Source organism: Panthera uncia, chromosome B1 (assembly GCF_023721935.1).
Source record: "Panthera uncia isolate 11264 chromosome B1, Puncia_PCG_1.0, whole genome shotgun sequence".
NCBI lineage: Eukaryota > Metazoa > Chordata > Mammalia > Carnivora > Felidae > Panthera > Panthera uncia.
Genome location: NC_064811.1, coordinates 32427634 through 32436294, shown reverse-complemented (window position 1 = coordinate 32436294; position 8661 = coordinate 32427634). Strand labels below are relative to the sequence as shown.

General features: G+C 34.9%; 1 long non-coding RNA gene across 1 annotated transcript; it reads right to left on the bottom strand.

Annotated features, from left to right (window-relative positions):
* Positions 1–1488: 1488 nt before the first annotated feature.
* LOC125923598 (uncharacterized) lies at positions 1489–8539 on the bottom strand. Its single transcript, XR_007458098.1, has 2 exons — positions 5998–8539; positions 1489–5132 (listed from the first exon to the last, which is right to left on the bottom strand). It is a non-coding gene; the product is annotated as an uncharacterized LOC125923598 (long non-coding RNA).
* Between the last annotated feature and the right edge of the window lie 122 nt (positions 8540–8661).

Below are 8661 nucleotides of genomic sequence, written 5' to 3'. Positions count from 1 at the left end.
AGGTGAATAATATGGTATGTGATTACATCTCAGCAAGTCTGTTAAAAGCACACAGCATATCTTGACACACATATCTCATTGCATTCTATAAAGACATTTTCAAAATAATATGAAAACTTCTACTACGTTTGTATTCACTGATTTAAAACATAAATACAGACCATTTCCTTTCTTCATGTCTTAGTATTTGACAACTCTGATATAATAGTTTACATTAGGACTATATGGTTACTGATTGCCAAAAGACCATACCTTCTTTTTTACATTTTTTTCTTTTTGATTACTTTTCTATGTACCCAATATTAATTTTTTCCTTGCATTCCAGTTAATTGCAATGTAATTTTATACATGGTAAAAATATATTAGATAATATATCAGCTCCTTTCATTTTGTTGATCTTCTCCAGACTATTTCATCCTTCTGGTCCTCTATGTATTGGAATGGCTGCTTAGGCTTGCTGCACAGCTGACATTCTGGATTTCTCTTCACTCATTTCAGACATAACCAGCTCCTATGTTGTAGCTGTCTTTCTTTTGTATGGCTTACTCCTCCATTTTGGCGAGTGTATCATTTAGGTGCTTCCCAGGAAAAAGATAATGAAAGACGAAAATGTTTTGAGACCTTGAATATATGAAAGTATCTTTAGTCTACAGACACCTCAGCTGGGAATACTTAGAAATAATTTTGACTCAGGTGCCTTGGTAGCTCAGTTGGGCATCTTGATTTCAGCTCAGGTCATGATCTCATGGTTTGAATTTGAGCCCAAAGTCCTGCTCTGCACTGACAGCACAGAGCCTGCTTGTGATTGTCTTCTCTACCCTTACCCTCTTCACTTTCAAAATAAATATTAAAAAATAATAATTTTGACTCAAAACTTCTAAGTCACTGCTTCATTGTCCTAGCTTCCCGTATCATTAAGAAACGATGAAATTCTTATACCCAATTCCATTTTTTGGGCTGTCTCATTTTCCTAATGTTCTGAAACAAAATATGGCCCGCTGTGGGTGTTTTTTCATTCATTGCGTGGGGTGTGCAGTAGGCTTTTTCAAAGTAGAAAGGAGTGTCCTTAAATGGCAGAGAGAGAGAGATAGAGAATCCCAACAGGTTCCACACTGTCAGCGCAGGGCCCAGTGTAGAGCTCAAACAGTGAGTTCATGACCTGAGCTGAAGTCAGACATATAACCACTGAGCCACCCAGGAGCCCCTCCCTGATTATTATTTTTTTTAATACTTTGCCTCATTCCATTTTAAGAAGTCCCATTAGCCAGATGTTGAACCTTCTGGAGTGGTCTTGTAATTTCAAACATTCTGTATTTTAAAGTTTTTATTGTACTCCTTAAATTTCAAATGTTTTAACTAAATTTTATGTGAATTATAATTTACAAAATCTACTTTATATAAAGCATTCCGTACTTTTCTCATGGATGCAATATCTTATCTTTGAAGACAGTTATATTTTCAGATTTTCTTCTCCCTGTATTGATCCTGTTTTGGTCTTGGTCATTACTGGTGGAGCAATCTTCAAAAATCTGGTGATTCTTGAGGGGTGGCTCAGTCAGTTAAGCATCGGACTTCGGCTCAGGTCATTATCTCGAGGTTCATGAGTTCCAGTCCCATGTCAGGCTCTGTGCTGACATACTGGAGCATGGAGCATGCTTCAGATTCTGTGTCTCCTTTCTCTCAAAAATAAATGTTAAAAAAAAAATTTTTTTTTTTTAATCTGGTAATTCTTGAGTTTGTTCATACTTTGAGGTTCACTGGGTAGGGAACTTTGCTTTCTCATTGGAAAATCTCCAAATGTCTGAATCTCTTTGAAGGTCTTTTCTCTGGGATGATGGAATTTCTACAGAAAAGGATCCTGTCTCCTTTTCCCTGAGACTTAACTGTCAGCATTCTAGAATCCAGGAATCTACTATCCAAGTATACAGAATTTTAATTGAACTCCATTTCCAATCTATAACAGTATCTCAATCTGAAGACTTGTTTTAAATCCTCAAGAGTACTTCTACTTCCATGGTAAGGATAGAGTAGTAACCTAGCTACTTACCTTACTGGGTAGAAGGAAATACATTGTCAACCAATCCCCACTCTCAGCCCAACATTTCATACCCACATTCTGCAAGGTCTGTTTTCTCCTAGCTCTAGGTCTTTGAGTCTTAAGGAACAAATCATCTTACTTTTAAAATAAACACTCCTGTAGACAATTAGGTTTGAACTACATGTGCTCTACTACTAAATCAGTTTCTACTCCTCTGTCTGCTTTCCATCTTCCAAAAGTATTCTGGCATTGTTTTCTTTTCCATGCTTCGTCTCTATAGATTACTACTTTTAAAAATATGTCATTTCAGTCCAGTTTTAGGAAGAAGCTAGTATTAAAGCATTTGGGGCACCCATCATGTTTTTAATCAGAAGCCCATGCAGCATAATGTGTAACAGAGAAAAATCCAAAACAATCTACACCTCTAGTAGGGTAACTGGTATGTAAAATGGCTTACCTATAGCCATTTAAAATATTTACATAAAAAAATTTTAAAGAGCTGTGATTATGTTTTAAAAAGCTGAATATTGACAAGTATTGGCTTAGTTGTATAAAAACAGTACATTAAAGAATACTCCAGAATATTAAGTAAATTCTAGGAAATAGGATTAGGACTTAATTTAAGTCTAAGTTTCCTGAATGAGCATATTTTTATCATACACACACAAAATGCTTTTAAAATAAAACAAGAAAGATTTTGGCTAGCAAACCCATATTCTCAGTCTGACAATGCCAGTCATCATGTTACCTCTGGACAAGTAAAGTGCTCGTTTTTTTTTTGTTATCTGTAATTCGAAAGGCTGCAGAATTTTCAGACCAATTTTCATATTAATGATGTAAGCCAGACCTAAACTGCCAGAGTTAAAGACTAAAGAAAAGGTCAAGGAAGCAAACTATTCAGGAAGCAGCATTTGTTAAGTATGACAGAAAGTGAAATAGGCAGAAGAGAAAAAAAAAAAGCATAAACAGTTTAATGGAAAGAGGTATTGGGAAAAAGAACTGCTGGGTGATGTAAAAAATCTAAATAAGACCTATGGAAAGTAACAAAGAGTATAAGGAGTTATGTCTGGAAAAGAAGCAGCTCCTCAAAGGCCCAGTGAACAAAGTATTAATCTACTGAATTAAGCTGAGAGAGTTGGTGATAGAAGGTTGGAAGGGCAACGTGGGCACATTAAAAGGATTACCACTTAGGAATAAGGTTTTTGGTTGCAGTCCCTACATGGATGTCTTCCCTCCCACACAGCACTCTTTTCCCTTCCTACCCTGCCCTTCTCAGGTTTAAAACCTTGATCTTTGTGCCTTTTCATCATTTTTGCCTTTCCTTCCTTTCATAGTCTTTTCCTTCTATCTTCACCTTCTAATTATTACCTCAATCTAGATATAACTTCCTTGTTTTCAGTTTACTTTTTAACTCTACATCAGTTCCAAAGCAATTTCTATTCGAGTAGGTGCCCCTTACCTATACATATCCTGCCCCCAAAGTCACCCTACTTTCTCAATGCTTTCATGTATGCAACAGTCCTCCCTCAACCTAAATTCCATTACAGATCTTCCTCAATTTACAATGGAGTTATGTACCATTAAAACAATAGTAAGCTGAAAATATCATAAATTGAAAATGCACTTAATATACCTAACATTACAGCTTAGCCTATTTTAAACATTCTCAAAACACTTACATTGGCTTACAGTTGGGCCAAATAATTTAACACAAAGTCAATTTTATAATGAAGTGAATACTTCATGTAACTTATTGAATACTGCACTAACCGTAAAAAACAGGATGGCTATATGTGTGCAGAAAGGTTCTAAGTGTATCATTATTTACCCTCATAATCATGTGGCTGACATCTGCAGATCACTTCTACTGCCCAGCATTGTAAGAGAATATCATACTGCATACTACTAACCCAGGAAAAGACCAAAATCCAAAATCCAAAGTATAGCTTCTAATGAATGCATATTGCTTTTGCACACCATCATAAAGTTAAAAAAAAAAAAAGTAAATCAAACCATTCTAAGTCAGGGACCATCTGTACTAAATGAAGGTAAAGGTTAGGGACAAAAATAAGGAGGTCAAGAGATAGTAGGTATAATTGATGGCACAGAAATATAATTAACTTAGTGTTAACAACAAAGCCTAGAGTTACTTACAGAGAGGTGAGTACATTGCTTAGGTAAAATAAAAACAAAAACCGGAAACATTTAGTGCTTCTAATGCTGGCTCAGCTGGAAGAGCATGCAACTCTTGATCTTGGAGTCCTGAGTTCGAGCCCCACTTTGGGGGTAGAAGTTCCTTAAGTAAACTTAAAAATACTATTTAAAAAACCCACCAGAAACATTTAAAAGCTATGGTCTCAATGGATTAGTACTACAGGTAGGAAAAGGATTATAGATTTTCCACTATGAACTCTTCCCTACTGATGGTTGTTAAAAATACACATTTATCATTTGGAAAACATTTTTAAAGGAAAATCAACCATGCTAATTACTATTACCCTGAATTCATTTTTCTTTCTTTTATGGGGGTTGGGGTGGGGGAGAAGTAAGTCCTATGCCCAGTGTAGGGCTTGTACTCATAACCCCACGATCAAGAGCTGCATGCTCTACCAACTGAGCCAGCAAGGCACTCCAAATTCGTTCCTTTATAAAAAATGTTGCCTTCTGACTACTTCTGTGCCATGACATCTTAAGGCTGACCTGAAAGGAGCTATAGCTCTCCTCATATACACAGAAGTATGACATACAACTATAGAAGTAACTGAGGTGGAATAAAATATTAAAATAAAAAAATGGAATGAAATAGTTTTTAGGGTCAATTAGATTTTATGGTTTAAAAAGGTCATTTTTTATGGGTTTGATAAACAAAGAATGCTATTTTCTTATTCCAAAAACAGAAAAAAAAAGTATGTTTGGTACATGTAAAGCAACATCAGCAGAAGTCATGGAACCTTAATTACGGTTGAAATTACCAAAACATTCTGTTTAATTCATACCATTGGTTTGACTGGTTTGGGTACACTTTCCTTGAAGACCTTACTCCCACCTGAACTGGTTTTCCTTTTCATGCTTGCAAATGATCCCTCCATATTTCCTATTTTTAAGGAAAACAAGAATAGCATTACAGGTCTTAAAATGCTACCAAGTTTAGTAGGGACATATAAATAACAGTATGATGGGTTTACAACAAAACCCCCATGTCTCTGGGTATCTAACTCATTTAATTACATATATATAAAGGAATGAGACTGTAAGGTCACCCTTTCTCCTTAAAATTCTAGAATTCTATATTGTTAGAAGAGTATCAGTGCAATGCCAATGTCATTACTCTTGCTCCTCAATATTGCTCAAGACACAAAGGTCACTCATCTAATGCAAATAACAATGTGTACCAAAAGGAATATATAGATCTCACATATTAAAAATGAACTGAGGAACAAATACAATAACTAAACAACTCTATGTTAGCGGTGTATGTGAAGAAAAGACACTGCTAGCTGCCCTTCAATCAAGGTAGGTATATTCTGCATATGCAGCAAAGCTTTTATGCTGTAAATGAGAAACACAGTATTAGGTATATCAACTCTGTAAGAATTAAAATATACTTTGGGTTTCTCCAATGTCCAGTTTTATAGTACTTGTTTTGCTTTACCTATGTATACTTTAAAAAAGGCTCTACAAATATTGTATAGAGTATTTAAACAGCTTGGCTTTCTTGACCTTGGTTCTGTATCTAATTAAAAGATAATTTACAATAGGAAGATTAAATAGAGTTAAGTTGTGCTTTAATGTCTTTTTACTGAAATTAAATGGGGTAAATTGAACATTACATAAATCCATGAGCAGATACATTACTGTGGGATATACTTCTAAAAGGGATCAGTAAATTTCATGCTTTTCACTGAAAATCTTTAAACCTGACTGACCATCCTTTGCTAGGGATGGGTATGAGAGCTCACTTGAATTCCATCTGTTATTCTTGATTTAATATGTAAAGATTCAGCTTGCTCCATGAAAAGAGGACTTCATGCTGGTATTCCAGCCAGGAGCAAATTCCATCTCCAGGCTACAGAAAAGTCATAGGTCTGCTGAAAGCTGGTTATGAATGCCCTAGAGACATAAAGTAACAATCAGATTCACCCTGTGAAAGAACTAGTACAAACCCTAACCAACATAGCCTCTCTTATCAGAATTGGAGGTAGGGGGTAATCCAAGGATAGTAACCCAGGACTTTCTGAAACAATTCAGTTTTTTTCCATGGTAACAGGCACCCTCATTTCCAGAATGATTTCTGTGCATATATAAAAAAAGAACAAACATTACTTTCAGTACAGATTCATTCTGGATTACTCTAAATTTTGGATTCGAACCTAACCAATGTTCTATTTTCAAATAAATAACTTTAGAATTCAACAGTTTCAATGCAGTTTTAAATTCAAAGACCCAATATAATTTATTCCACTTATCATCATATGCTCATCACTATGAACTTTGTCTAAGAGACCTATCTACTTGGTTCTTTTCTTGCTCAAAGCAATGTGGAAGCTTAACTGCCTATCCCTAAGAGGAGTACCCAGAAAGAAGATATAACCATTTTCAGGGGAAAACATGCATGCATTTATTTTTAAGAATTCCCAGTAAGGGGGAAAAAAAATTCAACATCTTTAAAAATGTATTTATTTTTTAAAAAATCAGTTGTGTACAAAAGTGTTTCGTAGCTTTTAATTCTCAAGACAAATACCCGACCCTCCACCCATAACCCACCCTGTTTCAATGGTCTTTCTGGTTAACCCACCCATTTTCCCCTTACAGGAAGTTAATGGCTCAGAATAGACCCTCCTACAGAATTTATCATCACTAACAGATTGTTTAGAATAGAGATCTAGAGAAGCTAACAAGCAAGGTTCTTTCTCAGTGAGGTTAATGAGAATCCCTATAATGGCAGACTTCCAGCAGACACCACAACAAAGCACCATCAATTGCTGAAAGCTAAAAAATAGATATTTTCAATAGTATTTCATTTTCTATTGGAAAAGTCTTTAAATTACATTAAATAAGTCTCTTTCCCCCCAAAGAAATAGTCTAGCTTTTATTATGATGCCTGTAAAAAGCAGGTAACAGCAAGCACACAAGGATCGTTTAACAGCACAGTGCAATGATTTGTATTCACTCACCCCCTAGAACCAAACTGATAAACTGTGCCACACCTGATTATATATAGCAGCATGGTTGAAATAACCAAGCAAAAGGTGACACATTCACAACTTACATTTAGGTGATCACAGGTTTATGAGGGTAGATCAGTCCAATAAAGTAGTAACAGAACAAACAGGACAAGGGAGATACTAACATTCCCCTATCCCTATGCCACAAGATTTTTGATCCATATTGCAACAGTGCAAACAGAACATGTGACATTATGTGTTAGACACTGCAGAAAAGTAACATTTGAGAAAAAGGCCATTTATCAGTAAGTACTTCAAATTGCCTTCATCCCCAGTGATAGCAAACAGGTGATGTTAAGCATTTATTTTAAACTGGTACTAAAGGAATGGAAATGCAAATTTTTTAAATCAATGGTTTGTACCCTGGAATTGAAATTTCTTGAACTAGAAAAAGTGATTAATACAACATCATTTTCTAAAGTCCATGAAATAAAATTAACTGTAAACAGACAGCTTCCTTTTTCACATCCAAACATTGATTCCATCTTTGTACAAGAAAGTACACCTGGCTCCAACCCTTCCGTGCCTGAATCCATCTTAAATCTTTAAAACAATAAAAATGCTTTATTGTATTCCTATAATTTCCTGTATTGTGGAATCATAATCATACCCCTATTGCAGAGTTTTAAAAGCTCAAATCAGGCATACACTTATAGCCAAGATCTGCTTTTTCACATCGATAAACTTATTAATAAGCAGCCTAAATAGTAACACAATATGTTGTATTCTGTAGTGCATAAAATAAGCAATATCCACTTTAAATGCCAATTCTTTCTTAGAGTTACTTTAAAAAAATTATTTTTGCATAGTTTTAAGCGCCACCAACAATCACAAATGTGAAATACTTCCAAAAAGAAAAAAGTCAGTCTTACGTTCATTTCATAGATTACTCTCCTCAAAAGCAAAATACTCAGAATCCAAACATATACATACTTTTATGTGTTATGTGTTTAAGTAAACCACAGTCACAATTCCAAATATTTTGGGTAGCCAACTCAGAATCTAATTTAGTACAAAGTTCCTCAAATATTTATAAACCATCTACTGTATACTTATTTGGGTGACAAATTGCTATTCATTCATTCAGTAATCTGTAGTGAAATACTATACAAGTATTTGTCCTTTTAAAAGTCGGGCACATACCCAGGAAATAGACCCAATTATAATAAAAGCCTACTAGATTATCAGTGACCTCTAGCAAATCTGCCTGCTCTAAATGAGATACTATTTTATATATATAAATATTCTTGACTATGTACAAGAATATATATATATATATTCTCCATAATTTTTGAGGCCTTTACAACCGACGAATCACAAAAAACTGAGAATTATAAAAATAATTTCTACCAGGGTACCTTTCCCCTAGACCTGCACTTTCAGTGTCCTTTTCCCAAA